General features: G+C 36.6%; 1 protein-coding gene and 1 long non-coding RNA gene across 8 annotated transcripts in view; both read right to left on the bottom strand.

Annotated features, from left to right (window-relative positions):
• The window catches only part of LOC137249991 (uncharacterized), a 37,972-nt gene extending 25,906 nt beyond the window's left edge, over window positions 1-12,066 (bottom strand). Inside the window, exons 1-2 of one of the 4 annotated variants that reach the window (XR_010952674.1) lie at window positions 209-12,062; window positions 7-151 (exon numbers count right to left, since the gene is read on the bottom strand). The gene's annotated coding sequence lies outside the window, so the exon portion shown is untranslated. Of the gene's footprint in view, window positions 1-6 lie in introns of all 4 variants that reach the window. The other 3 variants (XR_010952673.1, XR_010952675.1, XM_067782149.1) reach the window with 3 other exon arrangements.
• An 8,035-nt stretch (window positions 12,067-20,101) lies between these two features.
• Window positions 20,102-25,805, bottom strand: LOC137249992 (uncharacterized). 4 transcript variants are annotated; one of them, XR_010952677.1, is made up of 7 exons: window positions 25,657-25,805; window positions 25,418-25,553; window positions 24,886-25,306; window positions 22,709-23,781; window positions 22,567-22,629; window positions 22,370-22,488; window positions 20,102-21,594 (listed from the first exon to the last, which is right to left on the bottom strand). It is a non-coding gene; the product is annotated as an uncharacterized lncRNA (long non-coding RNA). The 4 variants fall into 4 exon arrangements; XR_010952678.1 differs by lacking the exon at window positions 25,657-25,805 and having other exon boundaries at window positions 20,102-20,867; window positions 21,343-21,594; window positions 25,418-25,649; XR_010952679.1 differs by lacking the exon at window positions 25,657-25,805 and having other exon boundaries at window positions 25,414-25,649.
• Window positions 25,806-27,400: the final 1,595 nt, after the last annotated feature.

Here is a 27,400-nt window from a genome sequence, read left to right as displayed (position 1 = left end):
AATTACCTAGTAGCCAAAAATTCCTTCTTCCATTTTGATATTGTGTTCTCATATGCCGTTCTGCTTCACTATGCTTCCATATAAATGAGTCGGGGTTTGCCCCTGGATGCCTTGAATCCACAAACGTTATGACTATATTGTGGTCACATATCTATAGAAGGAAACAAAAAAAGTGACCATAGTGAACGTAGCCTATCAGTATACATACTTACAACCAGCACATTTAAGCTATAAAAGCCTTTCCGGTTGTAATATAGGTGCTTCATATCTGCAGGAGGTGAATTGATCCGCACGTGAGTGCCATCCACGCAACCAGCAACACTCGGTATGCCGAATTTGGTAAAGAAGTGCTCTTTTACTGCACGTTCTCTTTTCTCCCTCCTCTCAACATTTACCTACTTTTGGCTGAAATGATTCTCAAAAATGGATAAGCATTCATCAATGACTTTTGCTACCGTAGGCTGGGCCATAGACGAAATGCTTTCATTTCCAACTGATTTCTGATAACTGCCTGTTGCCAAAAAACGCAGGAAAGTGGATAATTTTAGTCGGAGTGGTAAATGCGTGCTATGAAATGTACCTTTGAAATATATTTGTATTTCGTTAAAGATATGTTGAAATATCTATTTGTTAACGCGAAAATTTTGAATAAATCTACAAATAAAATTATTTTGTAAACAATGTCAACACAGGCGCAATTTGTTATTTTACTCAGCGTCCGGTAAGTGAAGAACGTTCGAGCGGTCTCTCAATATCCGCCTTTGGATTTTTAATTCTTCTTTTTGGGACACTAATAGAGCAATACCTTGATATATTTTTATTATATTTATATCACTGTACTTATTTCACTAGCAACTTTATTTTTATTTCACTTATTTTGCAAACTTTATGAACGTGCGCAAAAACAAAACATATGTGCACAGAGTTGCAAGGTTGACACTTGACTATCGTGTAGTTGACGATCGACGTAAAGCTACACGATAAACGGCAACGTAAGATACACAATACCATGACCACACGATATCGTCCAAGCAGGTATCGTTCTTTGAGCGTATCGTTCGCCAAACAGAATGAGGCTGATAACCTCAATTTAAGCTGCCAAGCTATATAGTAAACAATTGTTGGAATGTAAGACGATAACTAATGACCAAGTTATCGGTGACGATTAAGTAATCGATTAGGTGAGGAGTACCTGGCCCCTATTATGAGCATTATTCGATTTTCGCTGGCTATCGAACATCGAAAATCTAATTCGAAATTGGTATAATGAAATTTTCGTTGTGTATCGAATAGAAGTTTGTTGTCGACGTTGTATCGCATAAAAAAAGAATTGTTTACAATGTAAGTTTTTTGTAATTATATTCTACTTTTTTACTACCTAGAAATAATTTTAAACTATTTGAATTATTTTACATAGGTCCAAGGTCGTGAGTACAAAACAACAGCTTGAAAGGCTTGCTTCAATTCTGGAGCAAAATGCCCATATAGCAAAAGGAACTTACGAATTATAGAAATGCAACTTTGTTTGATGCAGCTCAGACTCCTCGTATTTCAATTTTATCCATCTTTCACAAATAAAATTTTCCAAGACATTCAACACCTCTGATAGTACCACAGACACAGTCGGCCGGGCAAGTCCGAGTGCATTTTCGTTTCCAATGCTCAGTTGGTAGGATCCCTGAGCACAAAATCGGAGAACTGTTGTGCATTGCTGCAGCAGTTCATCTGTACTGGACAACAAGGTCATGAACGCTTCTTTGGACAGTCTGAAGTTTTGAATAAATCTATAAACAAAACTTATAATTTCAACAATTTAAGAACTTTTTTAGAAAGCTACACTTACGTGGTGGAATTAATTTCCAAAGGATTTGAAGCATCCCTCACCCGTCTTCTTCTTCTGGCTAGCTCAAGTAAGCTTTCCTCTTCATCTGACGAATCATCAAACCACAATTCCGTCGTAGTCATACTTTTATTTTTAATATTTATATTTAGTAACTAGTTCTGCTTTTGTTTATTTTATTTTATTTGACAGAGTATTGAAAATGTGCTATTGTGAACCTTTGAATTTTTTCGAAATTCACAATAACGCTTGCCTTCATCGAACGCGCGTCATAATACCGATTGAAATTTCGTTCGATCAGCTCTTTCGACAACAGTCGAAGATCGAATTTGTCTCATAATAGGGGCCTCAGGATACCTACTTTCAGTTCAAGCGGAGCGGAGAACTGAAACGGACGTGTAATGCAGAATAGGGGTGAATGAAAATTTCTGAAAATAATAATTGTAAATCACACAACAACAAAACACCTTGTCGACTTCGCTGCGTACGGACGTGTTTCACTCGAGCTCTGTGTTTATTTTGATTCTCGTTTTTAATCAATTTTATAATTTGTCTAATACAAATATAGTTTTTGTGACAACAAAAGAAAGAAAATTATTACAATCATTACATTTAAATTAAACAAATAAATAAATATAAAAAATTAATATAATAATAATAAAACAATTTGTGCACTACAGAAACTTATACATAATCAATTTGTTTTGATAGTTTGGTCTGTCTTCGTTTTCTACACAAACAATATGTCTTGCTTCTGTGGACAAAGAGTTGAACGCGCGCAAACCAGTGTACAGTGCGAGAGGTGTAAGGAGGTGTTTCACCTGCAGTGTGTTGTTGGCACTTTGGCTGCTGATTTGACTTACTTTAAAAATGCTGATGAAATTTATATTTGTGGCGATTGTGCTGTCGTTCATCGTGAGGCTGAAATGTCTTCGCTTTACAGCAACAACAACAACAGCGTAAATATCAATAATAATAATTTGCAGTACCAACATCAATATTAATAACGAGCATACTAACGCCAACTACATCAACAATAATAGTGAGCAAATGAGTCAAACAGCGGCAGCTAATACACTTGCTGCTCTTTTTAAAGAGAACGCGATTATTAATACTCTTATCACTGATCTAAAATCAGTTAACGACAACCTGCTGAAAAAATGGATAGCTTGCTTGATTGTTTTTCCGTATAACACCGAAGTATAGCACAGAAAGACGAATTGATAACTGCGCTGGCAAGTGAGGTCAAAGGACTTCAGGTCTTACTTACTTTGCTTAGCATAAAAAAATGCTTTCACCTAACCTTGTCGCGTACGCGTAATCGCATAAATTCGACTTACTCGATTCTTAACACTCAATTGTCCTCAGTTGAGGTATTTTCTGATCTAGGCATTCTGTTTGACTTTGGTTTTACCTTTGTCAGTCATGTGAATACAGTTATCCCTAAGGCCTTTTCGAATTTGGGCTTTTTGAAGCGTTATGCGAAAGACTTTAAAGATCCCTATACAATAAAATCCCTTTTTACTTGTCTTGCCCGGTCTAAGTTGGAGTACGCTTCAATTATCTGGAACCCATTATATAGTTCTCATTCGGACAGAATCGAGCGTGTACAGCGTAGCTTTACTCGCTTTGCTCTCTGTCCACTTCATTTCACGATCCCCTTTCCTTCCTATACTGTAATGTAACTGATTGGTCCGTGGCGAGAAGGGTGACGGTTAGGCATGGCGGTAGCCCGGCTGAGGCTCGTCGGCGTTGAGGCTCGGTTCTAGCCACCTTACTCGACCCACAGTCACAAAAACAAAATTTTAGATGTCATGACTAGATGAGAAGAATATAGGGACCTGTGAAAGATAAAGGGAAAGAAAAGAAAGAGTAAGCGGGAGAAGACCGTCCGTGTCAGGTGGAGTCATCCCACCCCTCTTGTTCATGAGGCATGAACAACCTTGAACTCCACTTTGACTCCGATAACCGAGTGGAGTTCCCTTTTCCTGACGTTCGTCCGTCTGTAATGGTCTAGTCTAAATCATCGTCCGTCAGTAGGTTGCAACACCTAACTCATTCCTAGTGTGCCACAAAGGCAACACCCACACTAACACAAAAGAAAACTTAGAAGGCCTTCATTTTTCCTGACACTGTTTCAGCCAATAAATTCGAAATAACTCATTTCCTCTTCATACAAGTTTATTTTCACAAATTCTATGTTTACTTATATCTAGTGATCTGTATTGGTACTTCTAAATTCTATTATTTCTTATCCTGATCTAAACTCAATCGAAATAAGAAAAAGGATACTGCAATTACTGCATATAATATTCAAAGTAAAAAAAAAAAATATCAAATAGATAACAAGAAAATAAAATAACCCAGATAAGAACACCCTTTTACTACAATCTTTAATTCTTGCTTGCATTAAGCAATAGTTACGGTGATCAATAAAATATGTGCATACGATTATATGGAAGGCAAAGAAACAAAAAAATAAGAGAGATTACAACAAAGCTATATAGAGATTACCATTAATTGTATATAACCATACACGTACTCGTCTCCTCACGCTCATCTGCAGTCCAGGTACCAAGGCTGTAGCAGCGGGAGCTGAAAGAAAATAGAGATAGAGAGTACAAAAAACCCTATTTCATGTACTTATGTACTATTATATACTATTACCTCATGGAACTTTCAGCTCCGGTTTGTAATAGTAAAAGTACGTACACACATTTCCGCGATCGGAATAAGTGAAAAAAAAAGATATTTAACTAACAAAAGTTAAAATAATCGCGAGTAAAATGTGACGTAAGCTCTGGTGGTAGTGGTTTACAAGTGAGGTGATTTGCAAAAAAAAATACATAAGAAGAAAAATAAGATGCCACATGTGTCATGTGGCTTCATAAATTACGTGGGGGAAATCCTCCTTTTACAAAAAAATTCCAAACCGAAACAAAAAAATTATTTATTATAAATTATTATTTTTTTTTTTGATCTAGGAAATGAAGTACAAAAAAAAGGAAATACAGAAAAATAATAATAAAGGAAAAATCAATGCACACAGAAAGAGAAAAGTTGCATTGATGTGCCCAAATATTAGGGTGTAAGAAAAAAATCAGAAAAAAATCAAGCTGGCAAAAAAAAAACAAATCATAAAAGAAAATAGCTAAGCTAATACTAAAATACTAAGTAAAGTAATTGTGCAAAAAGAAATATATATACTTAGGTGTGATAAAAAAATGTTTGTGAAATATGTGTATGTGTGTTTTTGGGTAAGTGTGTATGCATAAAAATTTGGAAATGGAAAAAAATATGTTAAATTCAATTAAGAAAAATATTTCATACATCGGGATCACGGGGAAATTCAACAAAAATAAACAGGAAACTTATAATCTAAAAAAAATTATTTTTAAACCAAAATGAAAACTAAGGTATATTCTCGGTCCCCTTCGTGGTGGTGTGATGTTGGCGTGGTTGCGGCGAATTGGACGATGTGCTGAGGATACTCTCTACCTTTTGGGCTCTTCTCACCACAGCCCTACTGATGTAGCAATCCACACCAGCGACCGGCTAAATATATCTCACCGCTATTAGTTACTTGTTCGCGGTATGATGTGATGTCCTCTGAGGTGATATTTGTGATGTGATATGTTGCTGTGATTTGATGTGATGTGATATGATGCCCTCTCTTTGTATGCGTTTAGAGTTGAGTGTTCGAAAATGGTCTTTCTCCTGTTAATAGCGTTGGTTGTGTTTGTGCTTACCATGTACTGATTTTTGGATGTTGCTTTTACTATTTCCGTGTTTGAATGTTTCGTATCAGAAAGTATGTAGAAATGTGGTCGTGGTGTTTTTGAGTGTTGCGTGGTTATTGTTGGTGTGGTTGTTGGTAGTCGCTGGTGTGTTTTTGATCAGCAGGCGTGGTTGCTTCCGGGTGTATGATATCTTGTGGTGTTGATGCTCATTTGTATTAGGGTGTTTGGTTGTGTATGATGGAGGATGATATTTGGTGCTGCGGAGGTTGGTTGGTCCTTTGTTTGATGCTCATTTGTATTAGGGTGTTTGGTTGTGTATGATGGAGGATGATATTTGGTGCTGCGGAGGTTGGTTGGTCCTTTGTTTGCGTGTATCGGTGTTGGTTTCAAATGCGTGTGGTTGTGAATATGGATGTATGCAATATTTTGGTGTGGATGAGCTGTTTCTCACTCCTTTTTTTTTTTTTTGTTTGGACAGATGGGAGTGTTTTATGTAGTACTGGTGACTTTCGTGTTCGGTGCGGTTTGTGGTAGCTTTGCAGATTGGTAGTTTGTGTGGTTTGATGTTGGTAGTTTGTGTACATGCGAATCTTGTTGTGGTGATGGGAATTCTGCAAAGGAAAACCAAACAATAAAAATATAAAGCTGGGTATCACGTCGTGTGAAGCATTTATAGGCCATTTTCTCCGGCGAACTTAAATGTTTGTCTGTCCAAAACTAAATCAATTTTCTCTTAAATCAGAGCAGACAAACTATGAAGTTCACTTGAGAAAATGGCACTAAATTCGATATCACATTTGGGCTAGTCACTAAGGTGGATGTATTTACTTACCGTTGGTGGATTTTTGGTGCCTAGCACCGACGGTGGGGATTGGTTTCCTTTGGGGATTCCTTCAATAGAAACTATAGGATGAAAAAAACGGGGTTAGAGAAATTATGCGGGTGTTAATGGAGGTTCTGGACATGGGACTACAGTAAGGACTTTGGGTATACGGAAATGGTGGTGGTACTTACCGTTGCTGGTGGTGCTGGATCTGGTGGTGGCGGGAATACTATTTCTCTTTTGGATGCGGCACTTCACCGAACCGGTAGCTTACGGTTTCGCACTTTGAAACCTTATCACTTTATACAGTTTTTATTTTTTTATTATATTTTTTTTTCTTCACTTTCACTGCACGCGCGTTGTGGGCACCGTATTCAAAAATTTGTGATAGAGAAGAACGGGATCGTGGCCCTTTTATAGAAAACTTTTTCCTGTTGCCACTGCCGTTTTCGGTTTACTGTCAACCCACTTTAGCCCAAATTCACTTAAAGTTCCTGGAACGCTTCCAACATGTTAGCTACAACGATTGGTTCTATATTCACACACATAATACGCAGTTGCTCTGCAGACAATTATTGTTATTTGCAGAGACAGTGATGCGCGTGCGTGTAGGCGCACAGGGGCGTAGGTTGTTATAAGGCTGTCGTTACAGGCTCGCATCCGCCGATGATGCCCGCGTCATGGAGCGTGTGCGTAAGAAAAGTTCATAACGCAGCCGCTGATTCCTTTCATTTCTAGCCCAACGAGTGGCCTCGACCCACTCCCAATGCCGGGCTTCACAGAGTTGTACCTTTTACGCTCATATTAAGACATATAGACATAGGGACAACTATTCTACTATTAAAATCACTGGGTCTTAACACTACTTATCTAAGGTATCACTGGTAAGGAAACTCTAAGTCTATATCGCAGGTTAGCCTAAATCTATATCATAGATTAATATAAACCTATATCACAGGTTAATCTTATTCTATATCACAGATTAATGTCGTTAGGCGATAGTGTCCATCGTCGGTGGTAAAGAAAAGGCAAAATTTAAATGTATAAATACTAAAATAATCACGCAAACAAATAAATAAATAAGTGAATAAATGAATCAATCAATAAATCAATAAATAAACAAAATGGCTAATAAATACATGGTCAAGTCGGATACTTAGCCAGAGTGTGTTATTTGTCTAGAGAATTTCTACCGTCGTTAACAATACATAACATAAAACATGATTTGAGAACAAGCTACACTTTCCATTGGTTACAAGGACTACATAGAACATATATCTTAAGCCGTGAAAAGATCCTTTCCGTGGTATACCCCGATTGCTTTGCCGCTAGTATCTCCTAACTCGTACATCGCGTTGCCAATGACCCTAAGTAGAGTGCACTTGACTTTTTTTGGTGCGAGTTTTGCGTTAAAATTGTCTACTTTTGATTTTTGTTTAAAATTGCGGCGGTATACTGTTTGCCCTACTTTAAAAACAACATCTCTGCTTCTGAGGTCATACATTCTTTTACTTCTTTCGTGTGCCAATTTGAGTTCCTTCATGATCTTTTCCCATAGTGTGTGCATCTTATATTCTGTTGTCTCTACTTCGACGTCAGTATCTTTCAGGGCCCTCAATTTCCTGCATAATTCGTATGACGCGCCGTGTTGCATCATCGGGATTCCAAACACAGCTGCATATGGCGACGTACTTATTGCGGTATGTACGACACTGCGAAGGGCAAATGCTGCGTCGCTTACAGCTCTATTCCAATTCTTTTGTTTTCCTTTAATGTATGACCGGATGATTTGCAGCACGGAGCGGTTAACCCTCTCTGCGGCATTCCCTTGTGGCGAGTAAAATGCTGTCTTTATATGCGTCGTACCATACTTCTTCAAGTAGGAAGTAAATATATCTGACGTAAATTGCTTTCCGTTGTCTGAATGCACATACTCAGGTACTCCGAAAATATGGAACACGTCTCTTTCTAAATATTTCACGACTTCGGCAGAGGTGGCTTTTCGCATTGGCTTAAAGAAGACAAATTTTGAAAAATGATCTAAACACAAATATATAAACATCACCATCACAAGTACGTGGGTATGAACCCATGAAATCGACGAAAAAACGTTGAAAAGGCCTTACAGTGAGGTGCTGCTTTCCCATTGTTGGTTTGTGGAAGGCGTTTTGAGTTTTGTTGCCTTTGCATATTTCACATGCTTTTACATGGGCATGCACATCTGCAACCATACCGGGCCAATAATATCTTTCGCGGATACGTGCTAGGGTCTTGTGGATTCCACCGTGTCCAGCCGAAGGCGATCCATGCGCTGTTTCTACCAAACTCCTTCGCAGCTCAGTTGGAACCCAGAGTTTCCAGCCATGTTCTTCCTGTAGTTCGTCTCCCCTGTTAAATTGTGTTCGTCTGTACACGTAGCCGTCTGAAACGCAAAGTTCTGGTAGTCTGTCTTTATTCTCCGTTATTGTCTTCTGCAACACTAAGTACTCAGTCGATTTGAAGTGTGGTAAATTAACATCGACATCCAGCCTTCTATCCTGCGTGTCGATTTCGTCCATGTCCATTCGCGATAGGGCGTCAGGCACTACGTTTTGGGTCCCCTTACGGTGTTCTATCTTGAAATCATATGACTGTAGTTTTAGGCTCCATCTAGCCAATCGACCTGAAAGATCTTTTTGACCCATGAGCCTCTTCAAGCTAGCGTGATCTGTTATCACCGTAAAAGGTAGGCCCTTCACGTATGGCCTGAACCTCTTTATGCTGATTACAGCAGAGTAACATTCCAGCTCCGTAATACTGTAGTTGCGTTGCGCTTTATTTAGTTTAGCTGACACATACGCTATCGGTCGTTCGTTGTTTTCGTCGTCCAGTTGGAATAGTACTCCACCCACCCCGTCTGTCGACGCATCACACTGTATATAAAAATGTCTGTTGAAGTCCGGGAGAGTCAGTACTGGTGCCGATATCAGGCTTTATTTTAGGCTGTTAAACGCCGCCTTTGCATCCTCTGTCATTGCAAACTTCTTTAAGTTTTCTTTCGCCAGTCTGTCGTGTAGTGGTGCCGCAATGGTGGCATAGTCCTGTATAAATCGTCTATACCATCCCGTCATCCCCAGGAACCTTCTAAGCTGTTTCGGAGTTCGTGGCTCCGGAAAGTCTCGCATCGCCGCTATTTTACTATCGTCTGTACGGATGCATCCGTCCCCGACCCCGCATTCGAGATAGCGCACTTCCTTGTAACAAAATTTGCTCTTCTCAACGTTGATCGTCAATTTGGTATCACGAAGACATTTAGCTACAACAGATAACAAATATAAATGATACGAAAAATCTTCTGAACAAACAAGTAAATCGTCTAGATACACAAACACTGATTCACGAAGGGAAGCGGATATCACCTTTTCCCTTAGTCGGCACATGCGATGTGCAGCGTTGCACAGTCCAAACGGCATTACCGTGAAATGGTACAAAGGTCTCCCAGGCACTGTGAAAGCCGTCTTTTCTCTTGATTTCTTCTCTAATGGTATCTGCCAAAATGCGTCTTTTAAGTCGATGGCAGATATATAGCGGGTATTTTGTAGTCGGTTTAAAATACCATCAATATATTAATTTTTGTATTGCGGGTGAAATAGGATAATGCCTTTGCTTCACGGGTAGGTGTTCATCAATGACTTCAATAATGTGTTCCTCCATGTCGGTTTTTCCCAGTCCCAGAGCAGCAAATGACGGAAACTGCGCCTTGATGCCCTCTAACGCTTTGTTTTCCTCGGGACTTAGCGTATGTTGCACCGCATCAAAACGCAGATAACCCTCGGCGGGTGCAAGTTCTGATACGACAGCACTTCTAGACGTGTCACTTCGTATCCTACTAACAACACTAAGTTCAAAAGCCTGCCAAAAATCAACACCTAGGTAGACCTCCTGCCGTAGACCAGGGACAATCAAGAATTCCAGATCCCGGGTCATCCCATCCCACCGAACTGGTAAAGTTATAACACCCTGGACGGGTGTTTCACCTCCATCAGCCGTCCGTATATTCTGTCCCTTGACTGGTAGGATCAGATGTTCCTTATCCTTTAACATTTTTTCCGAATTTTTTCCTAAACAACAAGCGCCTGAGTCTAATAACGCTAATACTCCCCAACCCCCTATCTCGGTTCTTGCAAAAAATCGGTTATCCCCCTTAATTTTAACGATCGTGGCTATTATCCTATTCCTTATTCTTCTAAAATTCCTTTTCTTTTCTCTCATTCTCCTTATGTTATCAAAATTCCTATTACTCTTCTTTCTATTATTACGCTTCGCCAACTCCTCACAAAATATACGCCTACGGGCTTCTTCGTACTTTAACTTTCTAACATGAAGACTTTCTCTTTTCTCTGCTGGTTGCTTTTCTTTGCTCTGCTCACTTTGTACTCCTACTATTTCCTCCCTCTGCATGATCCTAACAACTACCTTTTGACCTAGTTTATTTCTTTCCTTTCCGGGTGTTCCTTGCTCTGGACAGAGTGCCCGGACATCACCGCCAGACCCCGGTTTCCCGCCTCAGGTTTGAAAACACAGAAGGACGAGTCACTACCACATGCAAAACATTTGATAAGATGGAAGGAGGACTTACATTTACTGTCCTTTGCTGCTTCAGCCGGGTTCCTAACGTAATAGTCTACCGGCATTCCACAAGCAAAGCACAACATGAGGTGGAATGGAGACGGACAAAAGGATTGGTTTGGAACACTACCAACACTCTTACTTTGAATATTGGACGAATCACGTGCATTTGGATTATAGGATGGTGGATTGTATTGTATTATCTTCACTAACTCGGGCTCTGGAATCCTAGCACTTAAGCGGAAAGTGAGATCATGGATGTCGGCATAGAATTTGTCGAAACTCTCTTGCGGGAGTTGTTTCCGCTCCATGATCTCGCGGATTACCTCATAGTCCGAGTCCGCCGATTTGAATTGGGCCAAAAGTTCCGATTTAAGGCGAGAGTAGTCGAAGCTTGGGTGATCCGCATTGTCTTCCAAGACCTGCCAGTACCATTTGAGTGCCGAGCCTATCACCAAACAGTGAAAATCTGCCAGAATCTGCTCGTGACTCAAATGGTACTGCAGTCTCATCCTCTCTACCCTAAACACGAAGCTTTCAACCGTCATTCCCTTCGGCGAACCATCAAACTTAAGGTTCCACTTATGTAAGTCGATCCTCTTTCTTCCATAGTTGTCCCTGGCCCTATCATCGCGCTGTTGTGTGTTGCCGCTAGTTTCCCTATTTTCCCTATCGTAACTTCGGTTGAGGAAATCAGTTGGCAGGAAGTCTACTGGAATCTCGATACCTGTGTCTATCTGCGTGAATATAGACCCAACTACCTGGTTTTCGAGTGCCCTCGTAATGCTACGCGTGACTGGACCTTCTCTGTTGCGACTAAGAATATCTAGTCCTGGCCTTGGTACTTCTTCTTGGTTTTTCTCCCTCTCCATGTACCACGCGCTGCGGCGCAGAAGAACGCAGTTAAAGAAAAATAAAAAAACTACGAAAATTAAAAATTCAATTACAACCTTTTGGTTTTACACGAACCGCTGCCAACAAAAAGTATGAAATGAAATTAAGAAAGAAACAATGTTACAACCGAAACGACTGATTTCAGAAATTATCTCCAAAAATTCCAAAAAAAAAAAACAAAACAAAAAAAAAAGGAAGAGAAGTATATATGTATGTTGTATGTAAAAAAAATAGGTGAAAAAATTTTTGGTAAAACCTTTTCGTAAAAAAAAAATTCAAAAATAAACGTATGAAAACAAATAAAAATGCAGTATTTAATTTAGAAATATGTGTATGTATATATGTATGGGTGTTGAAAAATTTAAATATAAATGTATAGGAGTAGTTTGTGTATATGTATTAATTTTTCTTAAAGGTATGGAAATTTCTTTGAGAGGTTCAGGATTCAGTATCCTCTGAAAATTTCGAATGCTTATATCTATTGTTGTTAGACTGGATTATTATGACTAAGTTGAAGGAATTTTATTAAAGAAAATATAGGGAAAATTCAAAAGAAAATCAAAACTACACATCCACCTTTAAACTTCAAATCGGTGGTCTATAGTTTCCTAGGGACTAACTTATTAAAATAATGTAACAAAAGTTAAGCGGAAAAAGTACGATTAAATTCAAATTTGTTTTTTTTTTTTGTATTAACACCAAAATCTAATTTTATAATTCCCTTTCTCTAAAAAGTAAATTAAAAGTAAATTTTCCTCAATTTTAGCAATTTATTACTAGTATATTAAGATTCAAATAAAAAGCTTCAAAACGCGTTTTCTTCTTCGAAATTTACGCTGATTTCTGAATCGTTAAATTAATGCAAAAATATATAAATTGAATATGTATGTGTTAGAGCTTAGTGTGTTTTGGTGTTGCTTACGGCCGTCTGTTCCCTGTCCGAAGTCATGTCAGCTAATTCCCCTTTAATAACCCTGGTTGGCACATCTACGGTCAGAGCCGTGGTTGCAAAACATCATACTTTCTTAAAGCCATATTCTACCCCCCGTGGTCAATAGCTGCAAACCTCACATGTAGGTGTTGCTGGAACATTCACATGGCAGCTTGAGCAGTTTTGCCACACAAAAAAAAAAAATCGTCTTGAACTGTGCTAGTCTAAACTTCCTATACCACCTCTCCAAGACGTTGAAATCGAAGAAAGGGAACTTCGAAGTCGGACTAACACTGCCCCCCGTCTATCTAAATGTCACTTAGACACAAATCACTTCACCGACTTGGAAAGTGATGCTACCTTCGTAACCCTAACATGTCCGAGAGAAGGAAAAATATATTGATAAAAAAAAAAATTATTAGGAAAATGAGAAAAATAAAGATAGAAAAAAGTTAATTGACATACAGAATGAAATTAATGATCGGGCTATTACTTTGGGCGCCATTCTAATGTAACTGCTTGGTCCGGGCGAGAAGGGTGGCGGTTAGGCATGGTGATAGCCCGGCTGAGGCTCGTCGGCGTTGAGGCGCGGTTCTTGCCACCTTACTCGACCCGCAGTCACAAAAACAAAATTGTAGATGTAATGCCTAAATGAAAAGAATATAGGGACCTGTGAAAGATAAAGAGATAGAAAAGAAAGAGTAAGCGGGAGAAGACCGTCCGTGTCAGGTGAGGCATGAACAACCTTGAACTCCCCTTTGACTCCGATAACCGAGTGGAGTTCCCTTTTCCTGACGTTCGTCCGTCTGTAATAGTCTAGTCTAAATCATCGTCCGTCAGTAGGTTGCAACACCAAACTCCTTCCTAGTGTGCCACAAAGGCAACACCCACACTAACACAAAAGAAAAATTAGAGGGCCTGCAATTTTCCTGACACTGTTTCAGCCAATAAATTCGAAATAACTCATTTCCTCTTCATACAAGTTTATTTTCACAAATTCTATGTTTACTTATATCTAGTGATTTGTATTGGTAATTCTAAATTCTATTATTTCTTATCCTGATCTAAATTCAATCAAAATAACATAAAGGATACTGCAATTACTGCATATAATATTCAAAGTAAAAAAAAATATCAAATAGATAACAAGAAAATAAAATAACCCAGATAGGAACACCCTTTTACTACAATCTTTAATTCTTGCTTGCATTAAGCAATAGTTACGGTGATCAATAAAATATGTGCATACGATTATATGGAAGACAAAGAAACAAAAAAAAATAAGAGAGATTGCAACAAAGCTATATAGAGATTACCATTAATTATATATAACCATTCACGCAAATATACGTACACATAGTAAAAATACGTACACACATTTCCGCGATCGGAATAAGTGAAAAAAAAGAAGATATTTAACTAGCAAAAGTTAAAATAATCACGAGTTAAATGTGAGGTAAGCTCTGGTGGTAGTTATTAGTTTATGTAAAAAGAATAAACAAGTGAGGTGATTTGCAAAAAAAAATATATAAGAAGAAAAATAAGATGTCACATGTGTCATGTGGCTTCATAAATTGCGTGGAGGAAATCCTCCTTTTACAAAAAAAATCCAAACCGAAGCAAAAAAATGATTTATATAATTTTTTTTTACCTAGGAAATGAAGTACAAAAAAAGGAAATACAGAAAAATAATAACAAAATGAAAAGTTAGCAATGCACACAGAAAAAGAAAAGTTGCATTGGTGTGCCCAAATATTAGGGTGTAAGGAAAAAATCAGAAAAAAGTCAAGCTGGCAAAAAAACAAATCATAAAAGAAAATAGCTAAGCTAATACTAAAATACTAAGTAAAGTAATTGTGCAAAAAGAAATATATATACTTAGGTGTGATAAAAAAATGTTTGTGAAATATGTGTATGTGTGTTTTTGGGTAAGTGTGTATAAAAAAAATGTATGCATAAAAATTAGGAAATCGAAAAAAATATGTTAAATTCAATTAAGAAAAATATTTCATACATCGGGATTACGGGGAAATTAAAAAAAATAAACAGGAAACTTATAATCTAAAAAAATTATTTTTGAACCAAAATGAAAACTAAGGTATATTCTCGGTCCTCTTCGTGGTGGTGTGTGCGAATTCGGCGAGGTGCTGAGGATACTCTCTACCTTTTGGGCTCTTCTCACCACAGCCCTACTGATGTAGCAATCCACACCAGCGACCGGCTAAATATAACTCACCGCTATTAGTTACTTGTTCGTGGTATGATGTGATGTGCTCTGAGGTGATATTCGTGATGTGATATGTTGCTGTGGTTTGATGTGATGTGATATGATGCCCTCTCTTTGTATGCGTTTAGAGTTGAGTGTTCGAAAATCGTCTTTCCCCTGTTAATAGCGTTGGTTGTGTTTGTGCTTACCGTGTATTGATTTTTGGATGTTGCTTTTACTATTTCCGTGTTTGAATGTTTCGTATCAGAAAGTATGTAGAAATGTGGTCGTGGTGTTTTTGAGTGTTGCGTGGTTATTGTTGGTGTGGTCGTTGGTAGTCGCTGGAGTGTTTGTGATCAGCAGGCGTGGTTGCTTCCGGGTGTATGATATCTTGTGGTGTTGATGCTCATTTGTATTTGGGTGTTTGCTTGTGTATGATGGAGGATGATATTTGGTGCTGCGGAGGTTGGTTGGTCCTTTGTTTGCGTGTATCGGTGTTGGTTTCAAATGCGTGTGGTTGTGAATATGGATGTATGCAATATTTTGGTGTGGATGCGCTGTTTTTTACTCCTTTTTTTTTTTTTTGGTTTGGACAGATGGGAGTGGTTTATGTAGTACTGGTGGCTTTCGTGTTCGGTGCGGTTTGTGGTAGCTTTGCAGATTGGTAGTTTGTGTGGTTTGATGTTGGTAGTTTGTGTACATGCGAATCTTGTTGTGCTGATGGGGATTCTGCAAACGAAAACCAAACAATTAAAATATAAACCTGGGTATCACGTCGTGTAAAGCATTTATAGGCCATTTTCTCCGGCGAACTTAAATGTTTGTCTGTCCAAAAATAAATCAATTTTCTCTTAAATCAGAGCAAACAAACTATGAAGTTCACTTGAGAAAATGGCACTAAATTCGATATCACATTTGGGCTAGTCACTAAGGTGGATGTATTTACTTACCGTTGGTGGATTTTTGGTGCCTAGCACCGACGGTGGGGATTGGTTTCCTTTGGGGATTCCTTCAATAGAAAATATAGGATGAAAAAAACGGGGTTAGAGAAATTATGCGGGTGTTAATGGAGGTTATGGACATGGGGCTACAGTAAGGGTTTTGGGTATACGGAAATGGTGGTGGTACTTACCATTGCTGGTGGTGCTGGATCTGGTGGTGGCGGGAATACTATTTCTCTTTTGGATGCGGCACTTTTCACCCAACCGGTAGCTTACGGTTTCGCACTTTGAAACCTTATCACTTTAAATAGTTTCTATTTTTTTATTTTATTTTTTTTTTCTTCACTTGCACTGCACTCGCGTTGTGGGCACCATATTCAAAACTTTGTGATAGAGAAGAACGGGGTGGTGGCCCTTTTATAGACAACTTTTTCCTGTTGCCACTACCGTTTTTGGTTTACTGTCAACCCACTTTAGCCCAAAGTCGCTTAAAGTTCCTGGAAGGCTTCCAACATGTTAGCTACAACTATTGGTTCTTTATTCACACACGTACACACATAATACGCAGTTGCTCTGCAGACAATTGGCATTGTTATTTGCAGAGACAGTGGTGCGCGTGCGTGTAGGTGCACAGGGGCGTAGGTTGTTAAAAGGCTGTCGTTAGAATACTGCACGGTGTTTGCTCATAAACTTGAAATCTCTCTCTAATAGGCGCACAATCCATTCGATAATGTTCCTTTTCGACATTGTTAATGGCTTAATTGATTGCGTGAATCTGCTCGATCAACTTTGCTTCAATATCCCAAATCGTATCCTACGTTCCCACTACCCTTTCCATCTTACTACAGTTAAATCTAATTACCACTATCTCGCGCCCATTACTAGGGCTGTCAGTGAAATTAACAATATTTACAAACCGCTTGATCTCGATTTCGCAATGCCGAGATCCCAGTTTGTCGATAAGATTACTTCATTTTATTCCTAGTACTCAATTCCAGCCAATTTAGTCAGTAAGTAATTTCTTGTACATTTCTAGTCTGTAAGATATTGTTATCATAGACCGAATAAAGAATAATAATAATAATAATAAATCATATTAAAATTATAAAGTTCAAAGTAACATAATAACAAAGTTAAATAAAAATAAATGAGTCAATATATATTGATTTCAAAAATTGGACAAAATCCGTTTATAACAATAGGAACTTGCAGAAAGGATCAGTTGGAAAAAATTCCGAGTGCATTCTCGTACCCGATGCTCAGTTGAGACAATCCCTAGCGCAAAATCTGAGAATTGTTGCCAATTTCAAAATGGTTGGAATAGACTTGGCTCTTGTGCATTGTTGCAGCCATTCATCTTTACGGGATAGAATGTCCATGAAGGCTTCTATGGTAATTATGAAGTTTAGTTTTTAACACATGTAACAACATGTTACGCGTTGAAATTTATTTCAGTATTTTATACTTCTGGCTAGTTCCAGTACTTATTTGTTTACTTGTCAATGTACACTAAGCGACAGCGACACGTCCCACAAAAATAATTTTTTCTTTGTGTAAACACGTGTTTCAATAAATTTGTAAAATAACGTTTCAATTAAATAATAAGGTATTTTATACCATTTCAATGAGTCCAGTAGCCCGTTTCTGTATCCTTGCGATATGAAATATATCGCAAAATGCAACCCTAATTCATGGTTATCGCAAGGTGGTGTTTCTGTACGAGTTGTGAGTATGTATTTTCGATATTTCTTGCGATATTCATATCACTAGCTTCGAAGGTCATGATAGTATCAAACTATAAAAAGAAAATGAGTGAAGTTCGTTAGTTTGAAACTGAATTGGATTTTTTGTTTTCTAATTAATTTTTTATTTTATAGAAAAAAACGAGAAGTGGAAAAATCGCAAAAAAACCAGAAGGTGAAACTGGTGGAATTGATGAAGGCAAATAAAAAAGTGGCAATGGGGACTTTTAGCGGTCTCAATAGTGCTAACCTGAGCCGCAGTGTATGGGAAGCCGTTGCTCTTGAGCTAAATGCGGTGGGGGGAGCTTTCAAGACAGCCGAACAGTGGAAAAAAGTGCGTATATACTATGGAACTAAACGTAATATATATCTGTATTGTATTATTTATAGAGTTGGTCCGATTGGAAGTGTGCCGTGAAAAAGCAGGAGGCAAAAAATAAAAAATTCCGAAATAGAACCGGCAATCTTCCGGCAAGCGAGGGACCTATTCCACTCGAGGGAGTTGATGTGGAAGTTTTGGAGTTTCTACCATCGGATTCAATAGATACAGGAGATGGCAGAACAAAGGAAGCGGGATTTACTGAGGTAAATGTACATAAATATTCTCGGGATAAACTTCTCAACCCAAATGTTCAAAATAAGTTCGGCAAGGAGATTGGTTTTTTTTTTTTTTGGATTGTGTCGTGAATACAATTTTTTATTGCTGTTTGTTTATATATACTAACATTTTATGCATATATGTAATACTCCTACATTGCTACAAAAGGCTAGGTACATCCCAAACATCAGAGTGCCGATATATTGCTGTTTAAACGTTTTTTTTTTTTTGTATTCAATAATCGAATATACCTAAATTTTAATTTTTTCTTGTCACACTTATGCCGTTAAAATCACAAAAATTTTATAGGCTGTCTTGTTTTGATTTCGAATTCAAAACACATTGCGCGCATTTTCTATTAGCAATATAGGTGTATTACATATATGATTTTATGTTTTTATTTACAGAAAAATGAAATAAAAGAAGAAGGTATAGAATTTTTGGATCTTACCAAAGAAACTCCAAAAGTGACTTCAAGGGCGACTCCAAACCCAAACGGTACCGTACTCGACGCAGCCACTTCTCAATCAACCCCACGTGGTCATAATACTTTTGGAAGTGCTTACGCCGAAATAAAAAAGACCAGGATGAAAGACAAAGACAGTTCAATAATGGGCAACAAAAATTAACTAACGAAATTTTAAATACGCTGAAAGACATGCATGAAACGCTCAAATCAATAGACATGGCGTTAAAACCACAATCACTTAATGACTGAGTTACTACTATTACTATTATACTAACATATCTCAAGCGACCGACACACAATTGTACAATTAGACTAGCAAGAACGCAATTAGTGACCAAGGTGAAAAAGGAAAACAAGTTGCATTAAATTATAAACAATAGACAAAAAATGAGATATAGCTGATATTTTTTTTGTAAATTATAATAATTAAATATAATGGAAGTTGTAATGTGTTCTTAGGTGCGTTATTACGTTTATATTTGTATTGTGTAATGAGTTAGAGAAAAAAGAAAACGTTATCTATTTGAATGCTGATTTATTTAATTATAATTAATATGTATGTACTACCATATGAACTACTTGGCGACTATTCAATATTTCTTTATTTAATTAATTTCATAAATAAAAATAAACAAATATAAATTAATTTCATAAGAAGTTTTGTATGACATAGTTACTTTCTATGTATGTACAGCTACTTAAAAAACAATATCAAAATTAAAACACAAATATATGTAAATTCTATATATTTTACGTTGTTTGGTCAATTTCTAAATTTTGTTTACATAATTTTATGTCAAAAAGCATCGTAATTGATTTGAAACTCTTTATTCAAAATTCGAGAAACTTTTTAAAAGTCATCACAAGTTTTAAAATTGTTTTCTTAGAATTCTTAAAAACTTTCTGAATATGCATCTTTGTACCACCCTCCATCAATTCTAGCTAAACAAGATTCAACTTTAATCTTCCTAAAATATTCGCTTATTGACAATTTTTTTTCTGAAGGGTATTAAGAATATTCTCCCAAACAAGAGAAATAAGTTTATATAGAAAAAAATACTAAACACCTTTCACAAAGAAAATTGTCAAAAATAAGCGGATATTTTAGGAAGATTAAAGCTTGAATCTTGTTTAGCTAGAATTGATGGATGGGGGTACAAAAATGCATATTCAGAAAGTTTCTACGAATTCTAAGAAAACAATTTTAAAACTTGTGATGACTTTTAAAAAGTTTCTCCAATTTTGAATAAAGAGTTTCAAATCAATTACGATGCTTTTTGACATAAAATTATGTAAAAAAATTTAGAAATTGACCAAACAACGTAAAATATATAGAATTTACATATATTTGTGTTTTAATTTTGATAGTTTTTTAAGTAGCTGTACATACATAGAAAGTAACTATGTCATACAAAACTACTTATGAAATGAATTTATATTTGTTTATTTTTATTTATGAAATTAATTAAATAAAGAAATATTGAATATTGAATAGTCGCCAAGTAGTTCATATGGTAGTACATACATATTAATTATAATTAAATAAATCAGCATTCAAATAGATAACGTTTTCTTTTTTCTCTAACTCATTACACAATACAAATATAAACGTAATAACGCACCTAAGAACACATTACAACTTCCATTATATTTAATAATTATAATTTACAAAAAAAATATCAGCTATATCTCATTTTTTGTCTATTGTTTATAATTTAATGCAACTTGTTTTCCTTTTTCACCTTGGTCACTAATTGCGTTCTTGCTAGTCTAATTGTACAATTATTCGTAGCCAATCAATGGCCAGTATCCTCTTTTCTACAATTTGGAAAATATTGAAATTAATTTCCTTTTCGAAAAACTCTGCATGCTCAGCGGAAAAATGTACGCTTTTAATTTACTTCTCCCGCAACATCAAATTAATACATTGATTTTATTGAAGCGTACATGCGATTGATGTCATGCTGATATTTATCTTGAATTTCCTTGCGTCTCAATTTGAAAGCGGCCGTAACGAGACCCATATCCGGTGACAAAACTTCTTTGCAGAGCGTAATAGCTGCGGGTACTTCAAACTTTTGTAATTTGCGTGGATGGTAAATGTTAAAGAGCATGATATAAAAATCGTATCTTTACTGATGTGTTAGCTATTTGCAAATCAATTGTGTTCCAGACCGGGTTTGTTATTTTTATTAAAAATAAAGTAGGCAATTTATAAGTTCGCCTTTTCTTCGCATATTTTATGATTTTAAAAACCCTCGTTTATGCTTTGTTGTTGGTTATCATATAAAATTAAAATACAAAGTACAATCCAACAGTCCACGTATGTATGTCAGATGTGCTAAGTTATTTAGGCAATTCAGGTGACCTCTTAAATTTGTATGCGTCGTATTTAAATACATCCGTAAAAAGGATTGACAAATCTAAATTTATGAAACCGCTAATCTGTTAATATTTTTCTCCCATAAATAACAACCCGGTCTTTAACACGGAAATTCGATAAACATAATTCTTTTGGAAGTTGTTTTTTATTTTATTTTTTGCACTTACAATTTCCTTAATACCTGCCTTCTCCATAGCTGTTGACGCGCATAATTACTCAAATGATTTACCCTGCAAACCATTTTGTTCCGCTAGTTCTTCCAGATGTTTCTGATTTGGAATTAGCAACGCCACTGTAAATTGTTTAGACCGCCGTAAAAGCAGATATTCTCCACAAGAGGACACGTTTTCAATTCGGACTACATTTCCCCAGAGAAACGTATTCGCCCGCCTGCAGTTTAACCAAATCCTTTTTACGGTCTGGAAGGCAATGAAAGTAAATTAATGTTATTTGGATATGGAGAAAGATACCGAGGTAGATAAAAGTCGACAAGTCACAATTTGAGTGAATCTCACAACCCTAGAGTAGCGTAGGTTTTAAGTACGCTTTAGCCAGAAGTAGTCTTATATGCAAAGGCGTGAAATACTGTGTTAACCATAGTACACGAAGCATTCAATACACTTTTCCAACCGTACTTTCTTTAAAGAAAAAAAAAAACCACATATAAAGTTGTTAATACGGCTTCTGATTAGGTTTTTTAACAAATTTTCGTTAAGTGTTAGCAGTATCTACAGTTGCACGTATAAGGAATCAAAGTTTGACCTTTTTATCAAATATTAAATAAAAATATCATATCAACAGCTCTATATTCTGACTTGATTGAGAAGTACAGATGCAAACACGTCGTATTCAATACCTGAGTATTATCTTCAATGTAGATACCCACATTCTTTATTTGGTATGTATGTACATATTTTGTATAGTGTACATCAAGCGTAGGAGAGGCTTGAACTTTGATAGGCTTTGATGTGGCAGACGCGATATGCAAGGAAGAAATCATATATATGGCAGAACTGCCAAATAATACTGGAAATCACTGCTACAACAACAACTGCAAATCCCCCTGCATTAATGTTGGCTATCTGGAGATAATTATGGACTTAGTCGATCCCATTATTTAATTCATATAAATCTATGACACAATTTTTAGCGGAATAATTAACAGAATGTAAAATATTGAATACGCACACTCACCAATGATTTTAAGTACATCATCTGGATGCATTTCACCAATATCACCAGTCCTAAACCACATTTTGCCATCCACCGCACATAATGAAGTACACACGTCCACCTATAAGTTTAACAACATTCTGGAAAACCAATATTTATAGAGTGAATTGAAATATAAATAAAATGTATATTTGTTTTAAATGCCGTTTATAATTTACTTATCAATTAACGGCGTTTGTTATAATTTACTTATCAATTAACGGCGTTTGATCCAGAATTAGCTAAAAGTAAAAAAAAATAGTAGAAAGCCAAATCATTGTAATCAAGCAAAAAATATATACTGTAAAAATCTATACTAACCGGTACGGAAGTCATGCAAGTAGGTTTTAATACAACCGCAACACCTTCGCATTATCTTACTGCTGGTATCAATTAAAGTCAATGGCGTGGAATAGCCAATAGGCACTCCAGTTATTAAGCAAACACTCTTGGCGAGTAGCATGAAAACATGTGCTAATGGAAGGAAACTTAGGCCACTTATCCAATAACTGTTTAAATTTGGGCAGCAGATCACGTGACGTAATTACTGTTGTGACGTCAGTTTCGCTGATACCAAGTCCATGTTTTGATCTCAAGACCCTAGCCACACAGGATAAAAAGTCCGTCTCCTGGTTCTAAGCTACCTCTCCACCAATTTTCAGCCAAATCGGTTCATCCGTTCTTGAGTTATAAATAGTGTAACTAACACCACTTTCTTTTATATATATAGATATAATAGTGTAAAAGATTAATTGAAATAATGTCTATTTATCCTCTCCCGAACCGTCCGACCTTGTTGTAGTAAGCTGTCGTTTGGGCAGTCTTCCTCAAGAAAATCTACTTCTGAAGGATTTCCATTCGCATTTGCTGTGTGTTGCAGTCGAAAATTGTGCAAAGTTAGACACGCGTTTATGATTTCGCCTGCAAACTCAGGCTTCACCAACACTCCGCGCTCATGGGACAAACACGCAAACACTTTTTTTAGAACGCCGTTTGGTCTCTCTACGCAGTTTCGAGCTCTTATATGCGCAAAATTAAAATTGGTTTGGCCAGTTGTTGTCGGAGCGCGAAACGGTGTTATAAGCCATGGCTGCAGCGGATATCTGGAATCACCAATAAGCCAACTCGTATTTGCACCTAGGCTGTATTTCCTTTCCAAGAAATCTTTACAAAAACTATTTTCCCATATAAAAGCATAGTGGGTACTTCCACCAAAACGTGTGTTGCCGGTGAGTATACGTAGGTTGTAATCGCATATTAACTGTACGTTTTTTGAAAATAATCCTTTTCTATTTATATAACAGTTTTCAATGTCGGCTGCCGGCTTCTTAATTTTTACATGTGTGCAGTCAATAGCGCCAATGTATCCGGGAAAGCCGGTAGCAGAGTAAAATCTGAAAAAGAAATTAACTGATATAAGTATATTTCATATATACACTCCCCAGCTTCCATTTTTTGAAAATTTTGATCAAAAAATATTCAAATATCATGCCCCAAAATGATCAAAAACATCCAAATTTAAAAGCATTTTCTGTTCGAAAATTAACATATCGTCGGGAGAAAAATGTACCATAAATGTGATTATTCTTGAATAATCATTTATGATTCATATGTATTTCGAAACGCTTTTTGTGCATATCTGATATCATTGTAAAATTGGGCTTTAATTGTTTAGAGTAATATTTGAATGTTTTTCATAATCATTTTCTGATCATATTCGTGAACATATTTCAGGCATTTTGGTTGAGATTTTTGAATCATTTTTGAATGCGATTATCATGCATTTATTTTTCATATCTCATACAAAATAAGATACTACATGCTAATCTTATTTCATTAGGGGAGGAAAGCATGCCGAAGTGAGCTATTTGAACCAAAGGTAATTCGCAAACAGACTAGACCAATATACATCTGCGACTACAACATCCAGCATCAGATATGATCGTCAACATCTTAAAATACGATATGGTACGGGATGTTGAAGCCATATCCAGGTACAAATGTCAAGAGGGTTTCACTTACCTGGGGTTCAAATAGTTCACAACCTTTTGTATTGTGTAATGGTTGGATTTATATTTTCTGGGAAGCCGAAGGTGGAGAAATGGTTGGGGAAATCTTTTGTTAGGAGCAGTATATACATTATTTCTTCTCTTGAAGATACAATTTTAATATATTTTTCTGAACTTCATGATGGAAAAATGTGTGCATGCGAAAAAATAAGATCTTCAATCAAAAGTAAAATTTTAACAAGTATAAAATTCATTATTCAGTCAACAAAGATTGTCAGAAAAGATTCAGAAAGCTGAATGAAAAATTATTAAAAATGTTTGATTTGATTTCATTTTTGAATTTTGATTCAAAGTTTTATCACCTAAATGCTGAGTGGGTCAGCTTTAATAATAAGTGTAGCCAAAGTGGCAAGGTTAAACTATGATCAACTTTGACTGGAGTTTAAACCAGCACTGAAAAGCTTGCCCGCTTGTTCTTAAAGTACTTACATTTGTTTTACGGCATCTTCCTCATCGACCGTAGTAGGAAATTTGATGTAGCTGCACATCAATTCTGTTTCTATAACGTGCGCAACCTCCTTAATCGATCTACTGGCCATTGTCTTGCTCAAGGAGCAAACAAAATCTTGCCCAACATCTCGAAGAAACGAGCCAGTTGCAAAATAATGTAGTGCTGACAGCATCCTAAGTGCCTTTGGCACAAACGTCGTTCTTTGCCCGCTCTTCATGTACGGGCTGATTTCGTCGAGCAACACGATAGCTGCTTCTTTTTTGAAGCGAAAGAGCTCTTCGAAGCGTACTTCAGGTAACTGAAAGGGGTCCGTTGCATCTCGTTAATGTCGTCTGTGTATGCGCAACATGTTTCGTTGGTCAGTTGCCAGAGCAAATAGTGCAGCCGCAAACATTTTTCCTACGAAAAAAGTACATACATATTAGTAAAACTTAAAGAGCACAAGGCAATTTGTAAAGTAACTTGGCCCGAATTAATTCTTTCTATGCATATATGTACACACTTACTTACTTATAGCTTCTCGGTGGACTGATTTGCTTTTTTTTTGGTTTTGGGAATTGAATCTTCCAAAGTAAATCCCCGTGGCACAATATTTTTCCTTCATTATTATAGTCAAGGGATGATTGTCAATTCCTTAAAATATCAACTTAAACAAAAGTTAACGATTTATATAATGAATATTGAACTTTTTCTCTTGCAATTAATTCATGGAGTACAACAACGAAAAAAGAATTTGTGTTTGTTATTACATTTTTAGTTATTGATGACAGATCCATACACAGTTCCATTTCGATTGTTCCATCGATATGATAAAAACTCTCCACTATTATATCGCAAGGTGAATTGAGTGCGTTACAGAAACACTTTTCATATCGAAAGCGATACGAGCCTTGCGATAGCAAATCGTTCGTTGTTATAACGCAAGGTTATAGAAACGGGCTACAGGCCATGTTGGGCATAAGCGACATGTTTGTAGATAAATATTTGAAAATGGTTTGACATGTCGCAGAAGTGCCGCGAGGTAATGCACATCTAGCGATAGTGGAACCACACGACACCACGCGGCATTTTTGTCTACCCTTCAACCCAGCAAAAATGTAGTGACCGAAAATGGCGACCAACAACGAAATATCCTACATTGTTCCACAATTTTTAGTATAAAAGAATGGAGATGGCCTAATAGAAATTTTCGATTCATATATGCTTGCCTTTTCTTACTGGTATGTACCCTCAAATACGTAAAAAAAGAGTTTCTGCTAATCCGCCATTTGTTGTCAGCTTTCCGTACTAGCGGTGGAAAATTATAGTAGTTTTTTAATTAAATAAAAAAGAAAACGATAGAAAAATAATACAAATTCAATTGCGTGACTGGTTTGTTGTTGCACATCGAAAGTTGAATTGATACGAGAAAAATAAAAAATTATAAATATTAAATACTATTAAGCAATTTAGTGAGCTGCAAATAGCGACGCAACAACCCTGCAAAAATTGTTGGATTACGTGTTCCATTTTCTTCATGTTGGAGTACTCTAACAATACTCCTTTGCAGTGTGTTTGCGGACCACCATCAGCCGATCATTGCTCGTTTTTTAACGACCGTCATCACGACACGATGACGATCGAACAGAGTTGCCAAAAGTAAAATATTGCATACAAATAACTGATAATAAAATTTTACTATGGCAAATCTGATAAAATGCGCACTGGTTTTATGTATACATACTATAGTATAGAGAAATATTAGTTTCTTTATTCACGCAAATGCTAAATCACATAAGATTATTCGTAGTAAAAAATATAAAAGTTGTATTGCCCCTCTTCATTTACTTTCATTTTAAATTAAATTCACTCCGATAATTCTTTCCGACACAATTCCTCTTTAGTACTTTGGCATATGATCCTCTGTGGGTGCTCCATGGAGTACAGCAGTGAAAGTACTTTGGAAAGTACTCTCACGTATGTACTCTATGGAATACTCACAAACAAAGCGAGAGTGGGATCACCTACTCCTCCCCTAGGACATCGCAATGTTAATTGGAGCACATTTTTTGTAGGAATACAGATTAGTTTTGGAACACTCCTATACTACCAATGGAGTATTCCTTACATTATTTATGGAATACTCGCGTTTTTTGAAGGGAAACACCATTTATGGCGTCCACCAGCAAATAATCAACGGAAATATTGAAAAAATTATAATTCTGATATTTTTGTGCAAAAAATAATAGAAAATATCAGTGTATTAAAGCCTTCCGCGATTTACAACCAGATTGACTGAGTTTTTGTATGTGTGCGTGTCGGGTATTTGACGCTTGCCCCGCGACTATCAAATAAAAAGCCATCAATCAACATTTGCATTAAGAAACCGTAGCGTTCGGACGTGAATATGCCGTCATCGGATGATGACTTTTTTTTACTTGCAACTACAGCAGTTTTATTAAATAATAAAAAAATTAATAAAAATTTTATTAAATAATAATAAAAGCTTTACAT

Source organism: Eurosta solidaginis, chromosome 4 (assembly GCF_040869045.1).
Source record: "Eurosta solidaginis isolate ZX-2024a chromosome 4, ASM4086904v1, whole genome shotgun sequence".
Lineage (NCBI taxonomy): Eukaryota > Metazoa > Arthropoda > Insecta > Diptera > Tephritidae > Eurosta > Eurosta solidaginis.
This window is presented reverse-complemented; position numbering and strand designations above follow the sequence as displayed.